Source organism: Rhyacophila brunnea, unplaced genomic scaffold (genome assembly GCF_057557595.1).
Source record: "Rhyacophila brunnea isolate RB1 unplaced genomic scaffold, BYU_Rbru_1.0 scaffold_9, whole genome shotgun sequence".
In the NCBI taxonomy this organism is placed as follows: Eukaryota; Metazoa; Arthropoda; class Insecta; order Trichoptera; family Rhyacophilidae; genus Rhyacophila; species Rhyacophila brunnea.
The window spans coordinates 1,711,186-1,730,333 of NW_028233361.1; the positions used below are offsets into that span (position 1 = coordinate 1,711,186).

At 33.1% G+C, this 19,148-nt stretch overlaps 1 long non-coding RNA gene across 3 annotated transcripts in view; it reads left to right on the forward strand.

Moving 5' to 3' along the window:
• The window catches only part of LOC147063159 (uncharacterized), a 42,894-nt gene extending 31,162 nt beyond the window's left edge, over positions 1–11,732 (forward strand). For all 3 annotated transcript variants that reach the window (XR_015072066.1, XR_015072065.1, XR_015072067.1), the window contains exons 5-7: positions 6,054–6,234; positions 10,272–10,479; positions 11,229–11,732. This is a non-coding gene — a long non-coding RNA (uncharacterized LOC147063159). The remainder of the gene's footprint in view (positions 1–6,053; positions 6,235–10,271; positions 10,480–11,228) is intronic.
• The last annotated feature ends 7,416 nt before the right edge of the window (positions 11,733–19,148 follow it).

The following is a 19,148-nucleotide window of genomic DNA, read 5'->3' on the forward strand; positions in this document are numbered from 1 at the left end:
TTATTTTTATTTTTTTATGATTTTATCGAGGCTTTGACTACGACTCGCTGTCATATCGCCTCTTCTCATCTAGAAGAGGATCCGCCGATCAGGCCCTCACTCCATTTCTGTTAAAGAACATAAGGATTTTGCCAAGCTCTGCCGTCCTATCCACCGCCAGGACACCTTTTAATTCGTCGACATTCTGAAAGACATCCGCAATTCACAGCTGTACTCTTTGTCGTTCATATTTAGAGCATTTTACTGCTATTTGTACAATGTCTTCCAAAACATCACATTCATCGCAGAGCTGCAAATCGCTTCTTCCCATGAGGACATCAAATCTTATACCCATTGTGTGTCCTGCTTTTAGCCTCAGTATCAGCTTAAGCTCATTTCTCTTCAAAGGAGACTACATTATTTAGTTATGTTGTTGAGTTTATTAAAAAAGTGTTTTTTATACAGTCAAACTTGTTTATTACGAGGAAGATGGGACCGACAAAATTTGCTCGTTATAAGCATTACTCATTATATCATTGTATAACATTTTTTGTGCCATGTTCTATTTAAGCATAGAATATAAAAAATCTGAAAACCATCGTAAAAATCCCCGCCAGTCGCGGTGTTAGCACTAAATGAGTTAACTAGTGTCATAAACGTAATCAGATCCCGGTGGCATCGGTCTAATTAACTGCCCTGTCGGATTTTATTGCTTACGGTCGAAAATTTTGTTTTTAAATGATTGACACACAGTTTTGCTCGGTATACCCGAGAAGAAGCTCGTTATAAAAGTGAATAAATATATGGAGAAAATCGTAAACTAAAATGTCAACGAATGTTTCCTCATTACATCCGAGATCTCGCTATTTCCATGATCGTAATAACCGAGTACGACTGTATTTCAAATTGACTATGTACATATACTATATATATGACTATTTATATAATACATTGAGCATGTGGTTAACATCCATTCCTTGTAAAAACAAAAATCTGTTTTTAGGATCAAACATTGTAAAAATAAAATATATGGGGAGGGGAGACCGAGGACAATTGAAACACTATGGGTTTTAGAATTTTTTTCTCCTTACATATTTCAAACTTCAATAATTTTAAGTAAGATATTGATGTCACACAAAGAGATTGGACTCCTCCCACAGAGGTAGCACACAAATGTCAGTGTGTACTCGTTTTGTGAGAGAAAATTCTATTTCTCTGAAATTAGGTACACTTTGCTGCAAATGGGCCATACTCGGACATAAAAACGCCCCACTGAGTATTTTTTTTTATCAACACAAGCTTACAACCAATTGATGATAAACGTATTTTCATTATAAAAGTTCCCGCAATAAAAACTTTATTAGGATTCAGGGTAAGAAAGAATATTGCAAATGTAAGTAAGTATTTTATTTTTAATAACACAAAAAACACAATGTTTTGAAAAATTAAACACAAATCAGTTAATAGCTTCGTTTAGAGTTCGTTTTTGACATAGTGTGTATAAAATTATTTGTTTATATAAACCTATTAGACACAAAATATAGGTAGGTATGTTGAAAATTTGTTATATAGTTAATTACAATATTTTATCTATTTAACATAATATTATCAGTGAAGCCCTGCATATATAATATGGATTCATACAAAAAAATCCATTATTTAAAACGAAAATGTTTTTATTTGAAATATAATGTATGAAAGTCAATGTTGAGAAAATAATATTTTGAAAAGCTATTGATTCCTAAGTATAATTAATCTATTAAAATATTGTGTAATATGGTTGATTGTTTCTCTGCATTTTTTGCTAAATGATATTTCTAAATATTTTTTTGAAACTAGTTTCATTAAATTTGTAATGTGGTTTGTTAATGGCGAAGTATCATACATGTGATTATCTAATTCTCTAAAAATACAGTTGCTATTAACAAAATAGTTTAAAAGTTTATTATTTAAATATTCTAAATTAAATTTTGGATGCACACGAATGCCTCCGCTTTGGTGCAGGGCAAAATATATTTAACTCTGAAAACTATTATAAATTTATCTAAATAATGTATGTCATTAACTAGTAAGTACTAATATTTTTTACTTTGAAAAACAAATCTTATATTTTGGGATCAAAATAATATTACGAGTGCGGCCCTGGCACATGACATTGGAGAGTAAACATTTTGACGTTTGACATAATTGTTATTGTAAATGATGTTTTAGGAAAAACTATCAATGTATAATTAATAATATGCATATATTGTTCCGAAATTCTGTTACTCCTTTGTATTCTTCCATTAAAAACATTTTTTTAGCCGAATAACATCTGAAATCTTTGTAAAATACAATAACAATATCCGCCATGTTTTTTTACAACACAAAAGCAAACGATAGTGAAGTAGCAGCTTACAGTAATGCCAACAGACTTTTTTTTCTGTTTGGTATTGCTTCATACGTCTTCGTACGAAAATGACGACATGTTCACTCTCCACAGTCTAAACTCTTTGATGTCACATCCATTCTAGTTTCTGTGTTTATTTTTATATATGGTCTACAACCAAGCATCAAAGAGATATTACAAAAACAATGAAGATTGGGAACGTGTTTCAATTGTCCCCGTGCCTGGGACAATAATTGAAACATACTGGGGATGATTGAAACAGTACTTAGATTCTATGGCGTCTTTAGTGCTTGCTAATAATAAGAAAACAGATTTATTTAATTAGATTTTGCTGTAAATTAAAGTAAACATTGAAAAAATTAAAAAAATATTGTAACAACACAATGAGTAATACATATTAAAGTAAGTAGCTAGTTGGTAAGTAACAGTAACGAGGCTAAAAAGTAATAGTAAAGTATAAGTAGCAGTAAAAAATTATTCTGATAAGCAATTGTGACATGTATAGTTAAATCTTTGTTGAGTGCATGCCTCGTGTGACCAACCATGACATCGATGCACTGGACCCATCCTTCCCAGGTTGACTGGCACTGAATGATTCTAAGTAAACCAAAAATACGCAATCCTCTTTTTCGCTGTCACTTTTAACTGTCATTTTTTTGTTTTTGTGGCATTCTAAAATAAAATAAATACATACAGTATTAAAATTTAAATAAACAATAATAAAAATATGCACCGCGGGGACAATAGAAACATGTTTCTAATATCCCCACCTTAGATTGTTTCTTTTGTCCCTTTTTTTTTTTTTTTAACAGTGTGTCTGGCTTCGTACGGTTATCGATACCAATCAGTTATCTCTTTCGGCTTTTATAAAATTACCTTGATTGCACAATTCTGTGATTAAGTGTAATTATTTCGGTACTTAAGTGTATAAATAATATTTAAGACCCATAAAAATCCCTTTCATAATCAATTTTCAATAATATAATTTCAGAATTCACAGATTCTTTATATATAGGTGTACATATTATACATAATATATAATATATAATGAGTTCTCGACTTTCAACCATTCGCTCTTACGATAAACAAAAAAAATCGTAAAAAATTTTAATTAAATAAAATGCATGCATTCTTCTTCACTGCCCAAGTGTCACTATGGCAAACATCAGATGTATCTAATAATTATTGTAACCGATAACAAATATAACCTCCAATGATAACAAAGTTTGTTGGCTACATTGACTTGTTGGTTACCTGAAAATATTAAGATTTCATCAAAACATTCAATGAAACGTTGAAGTACTTCGGTTCACCAATTGTGAAAATGTCTGCCAGAATTGCTACTTCTAGCTCCACCAAGTATTTGTTTCCAATTTGGTGCAGACATTTTTGTGGGTAACAATGAAATTGTTCATTACTGTATTACTTAGATTGGTTCTTTGTGCACAAATTGCCACCAAAATTACACCGATCAGATGGCACCCTCTCGCTAGATTGTAAATTGATCAAAATTAGAGATTTGCAGTGCGATTTACTCCGCCGCCGGATGAGCTTAATGTCATAATATTATGTGTGTCGCATAAAGCCAAAGGACCTACCTATGTGATTATATTTAACTTAAACGTAATGCTTATTCTTGAAGAATATTTATTTGCCTGTTATTTTTTATACAATGCGATTCGTCATTTTGCATGAATTTCGTCAATCGGCACATCGATTGGTAATTATTATTGGTATAAATAATATTAAAAACCGAAGAAAATACGCACACATGGCTATGTCGTCATTATTTTTTAATACCAGATATATTTATTCGTAAACTTTTTTGTAAAAAAAATATATTTTAAATTAGCTTAGGTAAGTATTTTTTCTCCTTCAAAATAAAATATTTGCCTGCCATAGGTTCACCATCACCGGGATATTGTGAGCGATTATCAGATTCATCGTAGTATTCATGTATCACTTCTCCCATTTCATCACTCGAATCGATTGAAATTTAATATCTATTTTAAAAACCTAAAAAATATGTAACTATGTAATCTACCTTTATTTCATTATATTATTATTACGGCCAATAGAATTTAATGCTCCTATTATAGTCAAGTGGAAAAACTTAACCTTTGAATTGTACAGATTGAGATTGCTTCTACTGTGCACTAATTAATTTAAAAAAGTATTACATGTGCATGGATTTACTGCTCGTAAACTCACATTTGAAAGTTATAGAAGAGTTTTTTGAAACAGCCTACTTCAGTTATTTATTATTTATATGGACAAGTGTATGCACCATTTTTTTCATCAATAATCCTACTAAAATATGATGCATCCATTTATCCAATAAGATAATAAATAATTTCAGTAAGTTGTTTCAAAAAACTCTCTCAAAATTTTCAAATGTAAGTTAGAATAGTTCTGCATTCAGCTGACGTGCTGACTACATATTATTATCGCGGCCATAACAAGAAAATGCATGTGTTAACATGTACTATCGTGTAAATAGCAAGATTGCATACATGTATCAAAAATGTTCAGCAGCTTCTGAATATTCACGCGACGTTTGGAACTTATGCGGTATCTGCATCTGTGCATTAAAACGAAAAAATACAAACTACTCAAAGCATTTTGACTTTTCCAATTTTTCACAACCAGTCAAATACCATCATAAAATGACAAAAACGCGTCTCACTCACGCTTAAAGAATGAGATTGGCGAGACAGCATTTTTATGTGTGAACAGTTATTATCACGATAGTTGAATTTACACACTATTGGTGCCAGTAAATTGTTACTGTTATTATTTCCGACTGGTCTTACATGAAGCCTATTGCATCGTTTTCTCTCGCTGGGCGTCGCTCTGACTACTATTATATAATATAATATCTTCTGTCAAAACCATCAAATTTCGGCTTATGCGGTATGCTTGTGATAATGAATTTTCTCTCGAGCCTCCAAAACTACAAACTCTTTGTGTCGATCAATTCACTTAGTCAAATAATTTTGTAAATTATAATATATCTACGGTCAATTGAATGTTTTCCAATATTTTATTTAACAACTTGATTATTCAAAACAATCAATCGACAAAAAGCAATACAAGATATTATATTGCGAACTCATATAAGTATTTAAAAGTGCGTCAGTAAAATATCATCGGCGCTCACGCACTGAATAGCAACACAGAAAATATGAAACCTCTGTAATGTGTGTTTTTTGCTTATCCGAGAAACACTCCAAAAAAATATTTTTTTTATTTGGATAGAATGAAAATTTTGGCCAAGAATCAACAGATGTCACAAGAAGAATGATTTTAGAATAAAAATGTATATGTAATTACCTGGCAAATGAAATTCAAAACAAATTTCCTACAAAATAACTCCTCGTGCGTACAAGTTGAACAAAGTCAGTTTCTGCGTTCATTGGGTAAAGTGTCTCATATGTTTATTTATACACTGTAGTCTTTTTTTCAGACCTGTCTTGCTCAGATTTGTTTAATTTAATTTTATTCATTTAACCTAGCTTAAATACTTTACTAGTGTTTGCTTACCCGAGCTCATAGGATGAGGCGTAGAATAATCGGCCATCGTTCTGGCTGAAAGGAGTATTCAGCATGGTGTAATGAGACCTATCTGACGCACATTATTCCACCCTCAACGCTTGTTATTGAGTGTGTTCGATTTCTTTTTCAGGACACCTTGACTGAGGATCGCAGTGCTGACGATCTAGATGTCTCGATTGAGCCTTCTCACCGCCGAATCTTACTATCTATTGTATCTGAAGATGGCGATGGCCTTCTCCATAGTTCAGCTCCACCCCTCACGTATGACACTTAGCGATATGCAGGGATTTGGGAAAGTGAAAGACATAAAGGTACTTATACAAGGAATAACATAATTAGAATTTTAAAATCATGGAAATATTACTTCATTACATATATTCAAATTTTTTTTTTTTTTTTACATATAGTGAACTTTACAAATTATAAATTTAAGACGTTCACATGACATTTAAAAACAAAGAAATGGTATTAAAACAGTATACAGAAGAAAGAACTATATGCAGTAGGTATTATAAAAACAGTATAAATCAACACTGTTTGTGTGTCGGAATATATCAACATCCAAAGCGATACGATTGAACAGAGTTAATTCTCTCCCAATTGGCATCACCCAATGGTATGTTAGTTTTGCACCTTGGGAGAACAACCAACTGATGCTCCCTATTTCTAAGATATCAAGGACACACAGGTCAATACTACCAGGAATGGCAGAGTTCTCATTTACGCCGGTTTAAGTCGCAAAAAATATGTGGCCAAATAAACATATCTTCTAGTGCTTAAACTAAAGTGTGTAAGCATATCTAAGAGAAAGCCAGTTGGATAAAGCCACGGATAGTATCCATATTACCCTAAATAAAGGAGTGTCAAAAATTTCTTTTGAACTTACTCTACCATCAGGTCGTATTTCAACTGATGCGGGGCCCAAAAAATCGGCTCACTCTCAAGCTGGCTACTAACTAAAGAATTATAAAAGATTTTTAATACAGTAACATCCGAAAAAACCCGGGAAGTACATAAGACAAAGCCCAACATTTTGTAGCAGCTTTTTACAAATTATATCCGTATGGCCACTAAATGACAGCTTACCTTCAAACGTAATACCAAAATCCCATACAGATGGTATTTGCGAAAGACTTCTGCCATGCAACGGATATTGAAAAAATAATACTCGCGAGGTTCTAGTACAGGGGTCGGCAACGCGGCGCCAGTGCGCCCTCGGAGAATAATTGATGCGCCCTCAAGATCATCTAATAAAAAAATCATTATCACATTTCCCAAATCTTAAACAATTATTGAAAATTTGAGAGAAGAAAACTCTACTTGTACGTTATATAGGTATAAAGATTATGAATATTCTCATAGAAGAATTTTCTTTTAGATTTGAGGAATTTGTGTTATTAGAACCGTTGGTGAGATCTTGATACTGTGCTATGTGCATATTCTTGCGAGTGTCTGTTTTCTAACATGATACCTATACTTAAAATCAAAATATCGATCAAGACTCACAGACCCTCACTTGGATAATTGCTTAAGGACAGGTAATTCTAATTATGTAGGTACGTGACTATAATAATAAGTTAGCTGAAGATTTACAGTGCCAAGTGTCCATTAAATTTTTTTTCATAGCATGTAATCGTATATAAATATAAATGTTTGTACATTTAAATATAACACCCGTTTTAGAATATTAAAAATTTATTATATATTATAATTTATTATAAAATTAAAAATTATAATAATGTTGAAAATTTGAATCGAGGTTTATTGTTTAACTGTTTTAGTACCTATTTGTATTTTTTATTTCAAAGCTTGAAATATTAGTTATGTATTTTTGTCTTGATTTATGTCGATAATGTTCTCTCTTCTTATCTTCTCTTCTTTCTTTCGTGATCTTCTCATTAACAGCGCTCGAAATGGAAAAGTTTACGAACCGGAGCGCTCGACAAATTTTCTGAAGATATTTACATAGTCATCAAATCGTATGTGTATTTTATGGAAATAAGTGTGCCAGATTTTCTATTCTATGGCCTATCTAGCTCAGACGAGACGGAGCGATAATTTTACAAATTTCACGAGCCGGAACGGCGCTCCGGTGCATTCCGTTCCATTTCGAGCCCTGCTCATTAATATTAATCGATTGATTAATATTATGGTGTATCATTTATAGAACTACATACATATTATTAATAATGCACATTTCTGAGATTTTCGGGATTAAACCAAGATTTTAAGTTCGATTGGGATTTTTAATAGTTCTCAGCTTTAAAAAAAGTATATGTATATATTATGCGTCCCCGGCTATGTTCAAAATTTGTATTGCGCCCTTCGTGGCAATAAGGTTGCCGTCCCCTGCTCTAGTAAATGATTAAATATTGCATTTTTCAATATTGAAGTCCAGTTTGTTGCGCCTGCCTCAATCTAATAATTTAATATTATATTATCTATATCAAGTTGGCGTTGATAACAATCGTCCAAGGTGACAACTTCCATGAAGAGTTTCATGTCATCAGCTATACCTGTACTCCAAGAAGTCCATAAATCATGAAGAACAAATCACTGTAGTTGAATATCAAATATTTTAGTACATATTAAGATATAATTCGGACGCAATTTATGATTCATTACATATTCTTTTTAATAATACATCGAGGGATATTAATTCAACAAACACAGCCGAATCGATGTTTATCCAAAATAACATTTTGGTACATTAGTCATTACCAATTAATGTAATCCAGGCGGGAGCCATTGACATGTGCCGCTCAATTACTCAAAATTGTATACACCGGACAGGCTATACTGCCCCCATAAGCAAAAAGGCAGCTATTTGCCCAAGTCACATTTTGAGATAATGACACATTTACGTTTTTTCATAATACATTTTTAAATAATGTCGATGAATCATATATATTATGATAAAAGCAAAAACCAGTATATTTTCAATCGATGCTGTGTTTTTGCTTATGAAACTCGTTATAATGTCTTTTTGTTTAGAATAACTACCGTTTTTGTGATAAAAAAAAATTACTTTTCATTTTGATTTGATTTTTGCACATTTATTGAACTTAATTAATTTTGAGTATTCATTTTAACTTAATAAAAAACTGAATTTAATCAGCTAATAAGTTAACACAAGATTTATTGATTCTGAGGCGGTACGGAGTTCGCCGGGTCAACTAGTAATAATATATAAACTAATCCTTATAAAACTATTTACATATATCCTAGGTATACCCTAGTACAGGGTTTCCCAAACTTTTTCTGTAATGGAACACTTCGCAAACCCGGAAATTTTAACGGAACACTTAGCTTATATGATATAAACATAAAAATATGAATAAATAAAGCACTTAGGTAATGACGTTGATAATTTTGAGTGCTTGAATTGCATCTTCTTGATATCAGGCGCAATATTGGTAAGTTGTATTCTAATATCTGGTGTGGCGTCGAGCCTGTTCCTGCACTTTGACTTTGCTGCAGCATAAATAGAAAATCCCGCTTCGGATAAATAGGTAGTAGAAAACGGAAGTAAAACAATCATGCCCCCCACTTCCTGAAGTGGGCCCTCAGGCTAGGATCTTTGGTGGGCCCCCTACCTATCTCTAATGTATAAGGCAGTGTGATAATTCACATTAACATTTTTCAAATTTTGTTACAGCTCAAATTAAGGGCCCTTATTTAGTGTATTATTAACTATTTTTTTCTATTTTTAATACATCTACTTTCATCATGGAGTTGTCGAGTATCAATACACAACAATCAAAAATTACATCGTTCAATTATATAATTTAAAATTAACAAATTTTATAGTCATGGTGTATAATAGCGCCGCAGGCAAAGCAAATTTGTAATGTGTGTTTATCTTACTTATTTAATAACCCGTCACGCCAGGCCCACCCAGACCCCGTGCCCCCAGGCCAAAGCCCTGGGGGCCATGAAAACAATAATAGCTTGTTTTGAAAAATTGGGGTACTCTTCTGACAAACTCGTCCAGAAATCATTTCAAGGCTGATCTTCAAATCAAAGCCACTAATTAAATCAATAAGATTTTCATAGTCACTTGCGCTTAAGCCTACTGGTTTAACTGTCACAGAAAATGGATTCCGAACCCAGGAATCGTCCTTACTAGTTTTCAGAAAATATTGCAAAAGTGTATAAATCCTTTCCAAATTGTCGCGGAACACCTATTCAGGTTCGGCGGAACACTGGTGTTCCGCGGAACATAGTTTGGGATACCCTGCCCTAGTACATAAAATATCTCCTCCAGTCCCCTGGACATCTCAAGAGTACCCAAAACAGTAACTGCATTAGCTCTTTAAATTTATAATATGCATATTCGCTGTTTCAGATACTCAGTTGAACACCACTCACCTATCTTCTCAATCGAGCGACGACCAAGCTCAGCCACTGTCTTCCAAGCGGATGGTCCCCTGGCTTCAAATGTCCCGAAACCCAGGAGACAGACGATATAATTTGGTGACAGACAGTCATATTATTTGGCTTTGTCAGACTCAGCTAAAAGAGTTGCTGAACCTGACGATTCAACTGATTATTAGGTGAGATGTCGCAAATGTATCCACCACAGTGGCATCCCAAACCGTACATTTCCCTTCCCTCCATGAAATCAACGTGATACCATCAGGCCTGCGCCTTGCTTCACCGTTCCTGCACTGCAGGCTACTGTACAACAAGATCTTGGCTACATGTTAAAACTGCGAACTAGCAAGCTCCTCCCATTTTTAACTGCATTTCGATTGAAGCGCCTTCCGGTTAGCGACGAGTTGTCCATGTGTTAAAACTGTGAACTAACAAACTCCTCCTACTTTTAACCGCACTAGCGACTTCCGGTTATTGCCTAGATCTTCTTGTCGGACAGTATGTGATGACACACTTGTAATGACTAATTGTTGCCGTAGCATTATTTTCGAGTATGCATTACATCATTGTTGATTCTGACTTATTAAAAAACAAAGAAACAAAAATTAAAAAAATTATATTGTGTGCATGGAAATTATCAAAACACTTATCAAAAGACAAATATTTATCATAAAAACTTAATTGTTATTTTTAAAGTCTACATTAGATATCTAACACGATACTAGCTTGTCTTGCCGGATCGGTGTAATTTCAATAAGTTTTGTTATATGAATAACAACTATAACTAGAAGTGTGGCGGTGTTGATAACTTATAGTTCGTAATACACTGACAATACTCACCACGCTACACTAGCACCGAGGTCACGCCTCAAGTTATAGTTGTCGGTCTATACTCTATATCTACTAATTAATTTGTATCTTTCATTAGGAATACTTATGGACAGTGGAATATGGAGGTGAATTCTGCCGAGAATGAATTAACGAAAAAGCAAGAGCAGGTCCAGCGTTCGTGAGCTACATATATTCGCAACAACTCTTATCAGTATTCTTGCGCCTACACCGTATTTTTCGGAATTTTACCAGCATTTCGCACGGGGACATTCTGCTATTTGGTCAGCTCAAAGTCAGGGCCGCGCTAACGCTGGCTGCCGCCCAGGTGCCACCCCATATTTTCCACCTCCCATAAAATAATATAAAATGAGTAAATATAAAAACATTGTTGAAATAAATACTTTATTTTCTTAAAAATATTCATATTGAACGACAAAAATCAACAACAGTAAACATGATTAGAAGAGACTTTTTGTATTGACTAAATATATTCGAATAGATGCAAATTTATAATATTACCCAATGACTTATATTATGTATGACATTAAAAACCAATGCATATTATGACAAAATAATACAATAAATAAATTGAAACCTTCAATTTATTTTATTTATTGTATGTAATTAAATTCCTTGAATTATATAGTTCTGCCCAAAATTGATATCTGAATGATTTTCATATTTGAAAGAGATTAAATTAAGTAGGTACTTAAAGTAAGTAAAAAAAAGTAGTGAAAGAGATTAAATTAAGTAGGTACTTAGGTATTAAAATGAACATGCAAGAATTTAAATGTCAGCAATCAAATTTTTCATATGTCTGATGTCTGTTTTTAATGCTAATATAACTTTTAAAGAACTAAATGAACCAATTAAATATTAAGTAATTTATTCTTTCATTATTGATCATTACAAATAAAAACATTAAAATAAAATAATTTACTTTTATACAAAATAAAAGTTTCTCGCATTTTTATTACTTGTTTAAAACCAGTGGCGGCTCGTGGATAAGATATCTGGGGGTGCTGCGGTTGATTAAAAATAAAAAAAATGTTTATTTGGTTTATATTTTACTACCAACATCATAATTAATTATAAATTATTAATTATATTAATAAGTAATTAAAATAGAGAACTTTGCATAAATTGCTTGCAGAAATAAATTTTAACAATGTTAATAGATCATTAAAGCTATATTTCTTTCCTCTGCTGGCGCGCGTGTGCTAACATACAAACACAGAAACGCGGGATACACTGTCTGGCCTGCAGTACCGATCAAGATCCCAGCTGCGTTGCCCCGCTCCCCGCACCCCTTCTGTGCCCATTCGAGCATATTCGTTTGAAAACGGTACTGCAATACCGCAGTGTATGATAATTATTGGATATATCGGTGCGCGGGCGAGCTTAATTCACGCTTAAATAAAATTGATATTTTCATATAATATCTATACATAAATTTATGTATATTATAATATTCGATTTTTCTCAATTTGCTTGGGGGTGCTGCAGTTCCGAGTGCATATGGACGAGCCACCACTTTTTATAACATCATAAATTATATCTAAAGTCAGATTAAATTTTATTTTATTTTCATTACTAATTTATGTGTCCATGTGTTCCGGATGGCAGAATTACAAATACTATCAATAGAGTGTATACGGCGGAGCTACAGATTGCTAGGTAAGACAACTCTTAATGCGTTATACCGGCTTAATAGGTATATTAAGTATGTCAAAAGAATATCAATTTCACCATACAAATATTCTTTTTGAGCATTATGTGATAAACTAACTAGGTATTTCTTTTTTTATTCAACGAATAACACAAAGAGATTTAAGAACGTAATATTCTTTTATTGAACATACATAATTTGAAAACACTACACGGTTGATACAGAAAACACAGTACAGTGAAACCCCGATTCTACTAAAAAAAACGATAAATGCGATATATATAATAAAAAAAATTTCGGCATCTCGAATTATTTTAAGTTTTTCAGCTAGAGTTCTAGTTTTCTTCATGGGGGGCATTTTAGTTGCGACTTATAAAAATTCGTGATACGAGATACGAGGCAAAAGCAACGCGACTGAACGGTCAGGCGAAATTGAGCGCCGACCGACATGTGCAAACAAAGCGACGCGACTTAAAGGCCAGTATGTATCATAAACAATATACGAAAGCGAAATGAATAATATTCAACAAAAACGGTCAATCGGGATAATATTTGTGACAGGACCATAATAAAGACGATAGATCGAGGTAAATGATAAATCGGGGAACGTTTAATGCGGGAATATTTATTCTTATGGGTGTGTTTGGCGGGACTTTCAAAAATGAACAATCCATACGGGAAAACGATTTATGCGAGAATGGTAGATCGGGGTTCCACTGTACATTCTTAAATCTTTTTGAATTATTCAGAAAAATGATACATAGTTTATTAAAGTAAATATTAGCAAGTGCAAGTAGGTACGTTATAACAAAAATATGCAATGATTCTGACACTAGTTAACACATTCACTGCTGACCAGTTAATTACCACAACTCGGTCACTGCTAAAGACACGCCTGGCATGTAGCAATTAGCATGATAATTAAATGTGGTAATTAACTGGTCAGCAGTAAAAGTATAAGTATGGCCACACGCCAAGCGTGTCTTTAGCAGTGAAGAGTTAATAATATTTTTTTATTTTTTTTTTCGACCATGTCCGATCCTAATAGGATCATATGGGCCTCCACAGAGTAGGTTAGGAGATTAACAGATTTTGTTTTTTACGAGAAATGGATGTCAGCCACTTGCTCAACCTATTTGGTCCATACCCTGACTCACACACTAACTGAAAAACAATATGTGTACTTGCCAGACCCAGGACTCGAACCTGAGACCCACAGCGTGATAGTCCACCGCTTATGCCGCGCGGCCACCGTGGGTTAAGCTAATTATATTAACATACTTTGATTTAAAATACAAAATTAACGCAATTTAGAAAGCGCTTCATCGGGTTATTGTAAAACCATGACAAGTTTATATTGTTGCATTTAGATAAATGACGTATAGCTTAGCGGTAGTTATAACTAGAGTACATGGACGCGAATCGAATCATTTTTTTTTCAAAAAGACATTACAAATGTTCATGAGTTCAGATTTGGATATCGCTGTGTCCAAAATATGCAAATAACATTTTATTTTATAATGACGTTCTGGCAAATCAATTTCAAACAAAATAGCCAGAAATACTGAATTATTTGTTAGATTATTATTCACATGGGCAGTGATCCTCACCGGGGTTTCGCGAGCGGTGTCAGGGTTTCATGGAGAATTCGTAAACATCTTTGTGACCACTGTTAAAATAGAAGTGGCTTACAGATATAACAACAAAGATGCAAGAAAAAAAATTAAAAGGAAAAAACAAGATTTGAAATATGTACCTACACTAACTTAAACTATAATCTTAATATTGATTCATTTATTTATATAATATTTATTGTGTGTTTTGTTAGCTGATAGCTCATGCATCTGAAGGAAGATGTGTAGGCAAAAATACTAATTAGTGCTGTCCAATATGTGATTTATTATTTATTATTATTTTTTTATTGTTTGACAAGAGACTAACTGATATTTACATATAGTGAACAGGTATAACAAATTAAAATACAAGACGTTCACAACATGAAATTTATAAACAAAGAAATAGTATTAGCGTCAAACGCCTGTTTTTAACTGACATATTCACTAAAAATTAGGTTAAATATTACAATAAATAAGTATATATTATATTATATCTTGACTTCATTAATTAGAAACCTAATTACAAAATTACATTAAACTATTCCACATGGATATGCTCAGGCAGACCAGACCCACGGGCTACTGCGGACATATTACCCGCGCCTGACAATGCTGCTATTCCGTGCGTCCACTCTGGCCAAGCGCTTAGGTGCTAATTGAAATATGATGTCCCATACTTCTTACTGTCCAACAAGAACTTCTTTGCTACGTGTTAAAACTGTGAACTAACAAGCTCCTTACATTTAGTTGGCGACAGCACCTTTGGCTTGTGCCTAAATCTTGTTGGGCAGTACTCTATAGAACAAACAACAAAACATAATATTAAATTATTAACGCTTCGTACTTATAATTAAAAATGAAAATACAAAAATAAAATACTAGGTACAGTACGTTACTTAATTTACTTTTACTTATATAAAATTAACTTTTTAACTAAAACTAGCTTTTTTATTGCAAACTCATTTATAATATTGGAAACCAATTCCATTTTCAATACTAATCATTAGAGACCAGATTATATGCAACATACAAAGCTTCAAATATGCATGAAATATGCTTAAAATATGCATGAAAAGTGTCAAAATACGCATAAAAAAAATAGTAATGTTTAGCATACAATTAGTAAGTATCGACGATAATTATTAATTAACAAATATTTAACATTTTGTACTCTTATAAACGTTCACAATCAGGTACTGTTCCAAATGTTCGGTAGTAAGATTGTGTCTTCGATAACTCGAAATATTTTTATAAGCGGAAAAGGACCGGTTGCTGGGAGCAGTTTGCAGGTAGTATCAGGGTGGCTAATTGATCGTCAGGAATGATTGGTAGAGAGAGCTGTCTTGACAATAGGTACTCTGCCCATTTGTTTGCAAAGAAAAATGATTTTTTATACCTCGCATTTTGCTAATACTTATTAAAATAAAATAGTTTTAAAATGAAGTAAACGTTACTTTTATAACCATCGTGGTTTTTTAGATTATGGCTAATATTGCCTAGGTAGGTATGCGTACAAGCAACCTTTGGGTAAACGTGTATTTTCCAAGTATTGTACGAGGGTGGGTCAATAATTCCTTAGAAAAAAGCATTAAAACAGTTTTTATTTTTGTATTTTTTTTTTATTTCTCAACATAATCTCCTTGGAGCTCAATACACTTGGTTAGACGTTTCTCAATTTTTTTTAAACCGTCAGAAAAATAAGTTTTCGGAAGGTCCTCAAAATAAGCATTTGTCCGATCGATGACTTCTTCATTTGAAAAAAAACATTGTCCACTTAGCCATTTTTTTAAGTTTGGGAAAAGGAAAAAGTCACTGGGGGCTAAATCTGGCGAATACGGTGGGTGGTCGACTAATTCGAACTTCAATTCTTCAATTTTAGCAATTGATCGTAAACATGTGTGAACACGGGCATTGTCCTGATGAAAGAGGATTTTTTTCCTGTTTAAATGAGGCCGTTTTTCTTCAATTTTGTTTTTAGCTGGTCCAATGAAGATGCATAATAATCCCCTGTTATTGTTTTTCCTTTTTCCAAATAGTGAACGAAAATAATTCCACGTGCATCCCAAAATACAGTAGCCATAACCTTACCAGCTGATTTTACGGTTTTCGCCTTCTTTGGACATGGTTCGCCTTTCGCAATCCACTGCTTTGACTGTTCTTTCGTCTCGGGAGTATAGTGGTGTATTCATGTTTCATCTACAGTCACAAAGCGACGAAAAAATTCATCCGGATTGCGTTGCATGAACGACAACAGGGCTTTAGAGGCCACCACCCTATTGCGTTTATTGTCGACTGTGAGCAAACGCGGCACCCATCTTGCAGAATTTTTTTTCATGCCCAATTTGTCATGTAAAATAGAAATGACGCTACCTTTTGAGATCCCTGTAACCTCAATTATCTCACTCAACTTTAATCTTCGGTCTTTTAACACCATATCGTGGATTTTATTGATCATTTCTGGTGTAGTCACCTCTACAGGACGTCCTGAGCGTGGTTCATCCTTTGTTGATGTACGACCACGTTTAAATTCATTTAAAAAGTTATAAATAGTTGCAAGTGAAGGAGCAGATATGCCGTGAACTAAATCCAACTCATTTTTTATTTCCTTTGCTGTTAACCCTTTTATATTAAAATGTTTAATAACAGCTCTAAACTCAATTTTTTTGTAAACAAGCAAATTTTTTTTTTAAATGTACGAGAAACACACAACAACCCGACCAATCTGATTGAAACTTCGCAGCATACTGAATCGGTAGTGCCGCTGCATGAAAACAAACCGCTTACAGTACTAGTCGCGCCACCTGTTGGCTTTTCTAAGGACTTATTGACCCACCCTCGTATCTAAATATCGATCATGCTTGGAACTGGAACTTATTGTCACTTTATTTTTTACATAACATGTTATACCTACCTAGATAGCATTATTTTAGCCCTAATATTTTTGGCCTAATTATCCTAAAACAAGGAGTTGGCTAACGTAGAAAAACAAACATACCGTCAGCGCTCGAAATGGAAAAGTTTACGGGCCGGAACGCTCGACAATTTTCTGAAGATATTTACATAGTTATCAAATTTTATGTGTATTTTATATAAATAAGTGTGTTAAATTTTTTGTTTTGGTACCTATGGCCTATCTAGCTCAGACAGTCAAATTGTTTTTTCCACGAGACGGTGCGATAATTTTACCGATTCCACGATTCCTGTTCCGGTTCATGCCGAGCCCTGCATACAGTAGATGTCCAAAAGTAGGCAGAATGTATGTTACAAATATTTTACCTATTGCCACATTTCTACAAAAGAGGGCCTCAGGTATAAGCCTATAGCATTCCGGTAATAGTAAACATAGGAATATAGCTATCTGTTTTGATCTGTGAAATATATAAATCGTTGTCTAACCGAGTTTGATTATTGGACTCCATCGTAACACCAGCTAACAATACGAGTGCTTAAAGTCAGACAACGTTATCTACAAAAAAATTGTTTTTTTTTTTTTTTTTTGAGATAACGTTATTTTGTATTTACGGCTACATAATAGTCAAACAACGTTATTTCAATCTTTTCTAATTTCTTATTAAATCGTCAGTAAAGTTTAACGCTAATTACATAAGTTACCCTTGTTTTCATATTTTTTAAAAACTATCTCTATAAATTTTAACATCATCATAAGCAAGATAAATGTACAATACACAATAAATTATAAAATATTAACATTAGGTTTTAAATAAACATTTCCCTTGTAAAGTTACAAGAATCTAAAATAACGATTTTTGGCTCTCCTGTAAAGTTGCACTTTTGTAGATAGTGTTGTTTGACACTAAGCCCTCGAATAGATACAATATAATGGAGCTTAACTCGTATCAAACCACTGCATAAAAATGGTTATTACTTTGAAATTCAATATGTAGCTAAGTATATCTATTGTCTGCTGCAGCTAAACCATTCAAGTTCATCTTACATAGGTACCTACCTAATAATATCATATTTGCAAACATGTTAATCGTTGACTCATATTAAGATAAACATTATCACGTACCTAGATGCCATATTATAATTTAGCATGACTAATATTTCTAAAGCTTTTGATTGAGTTCTATATTTTCCCGGTAATTATGATTATAGAAAAATACCCGCATGAGCTTTCATAATATTTTTTTTATGAAAAAAGTTTATTCCATGTAGACAATTATATTAAGTACCCTTTTCTGTCGGCACAGATGCTTTTCGATCCAATAATTTGTTAATTTGAAATTTTCACACATTTTTACGCATCATTATCACAAACAAAGATTATATTAGGTTATATTGGGTTAGGTTAGGTTTGGTCTAAAAAGAAAGTTATAAAATCTATGCGCCATATTTACCATTTTCCTAAATATATTTTTAATTGCGACATAGCACTCAATACAATAACTTTATTGACGCCTACTATTCCATAATACCTAACATTTTTGTTTGTAATTCATGTGCGATATTACTTACTTTATCCAAAGGTTGTTGAAGTTTCGCTGTCATGTCACATGTAGATATTTTTGTTTATGGCTCAGCTAGGTATGTTTTTATCTCGATATTTTTGTGAATTACGTTTTCAATGGTATTTAGAAATATATCCATATAAGTATATGATCATTATTTCCAATCCGAAAGCAGTGATTGCAACAATTGACAACACAATTATCAGCAATCTGTGGGCGCACTGTGATTCATGTTCAACTACTGGTACTGTAACTATCTC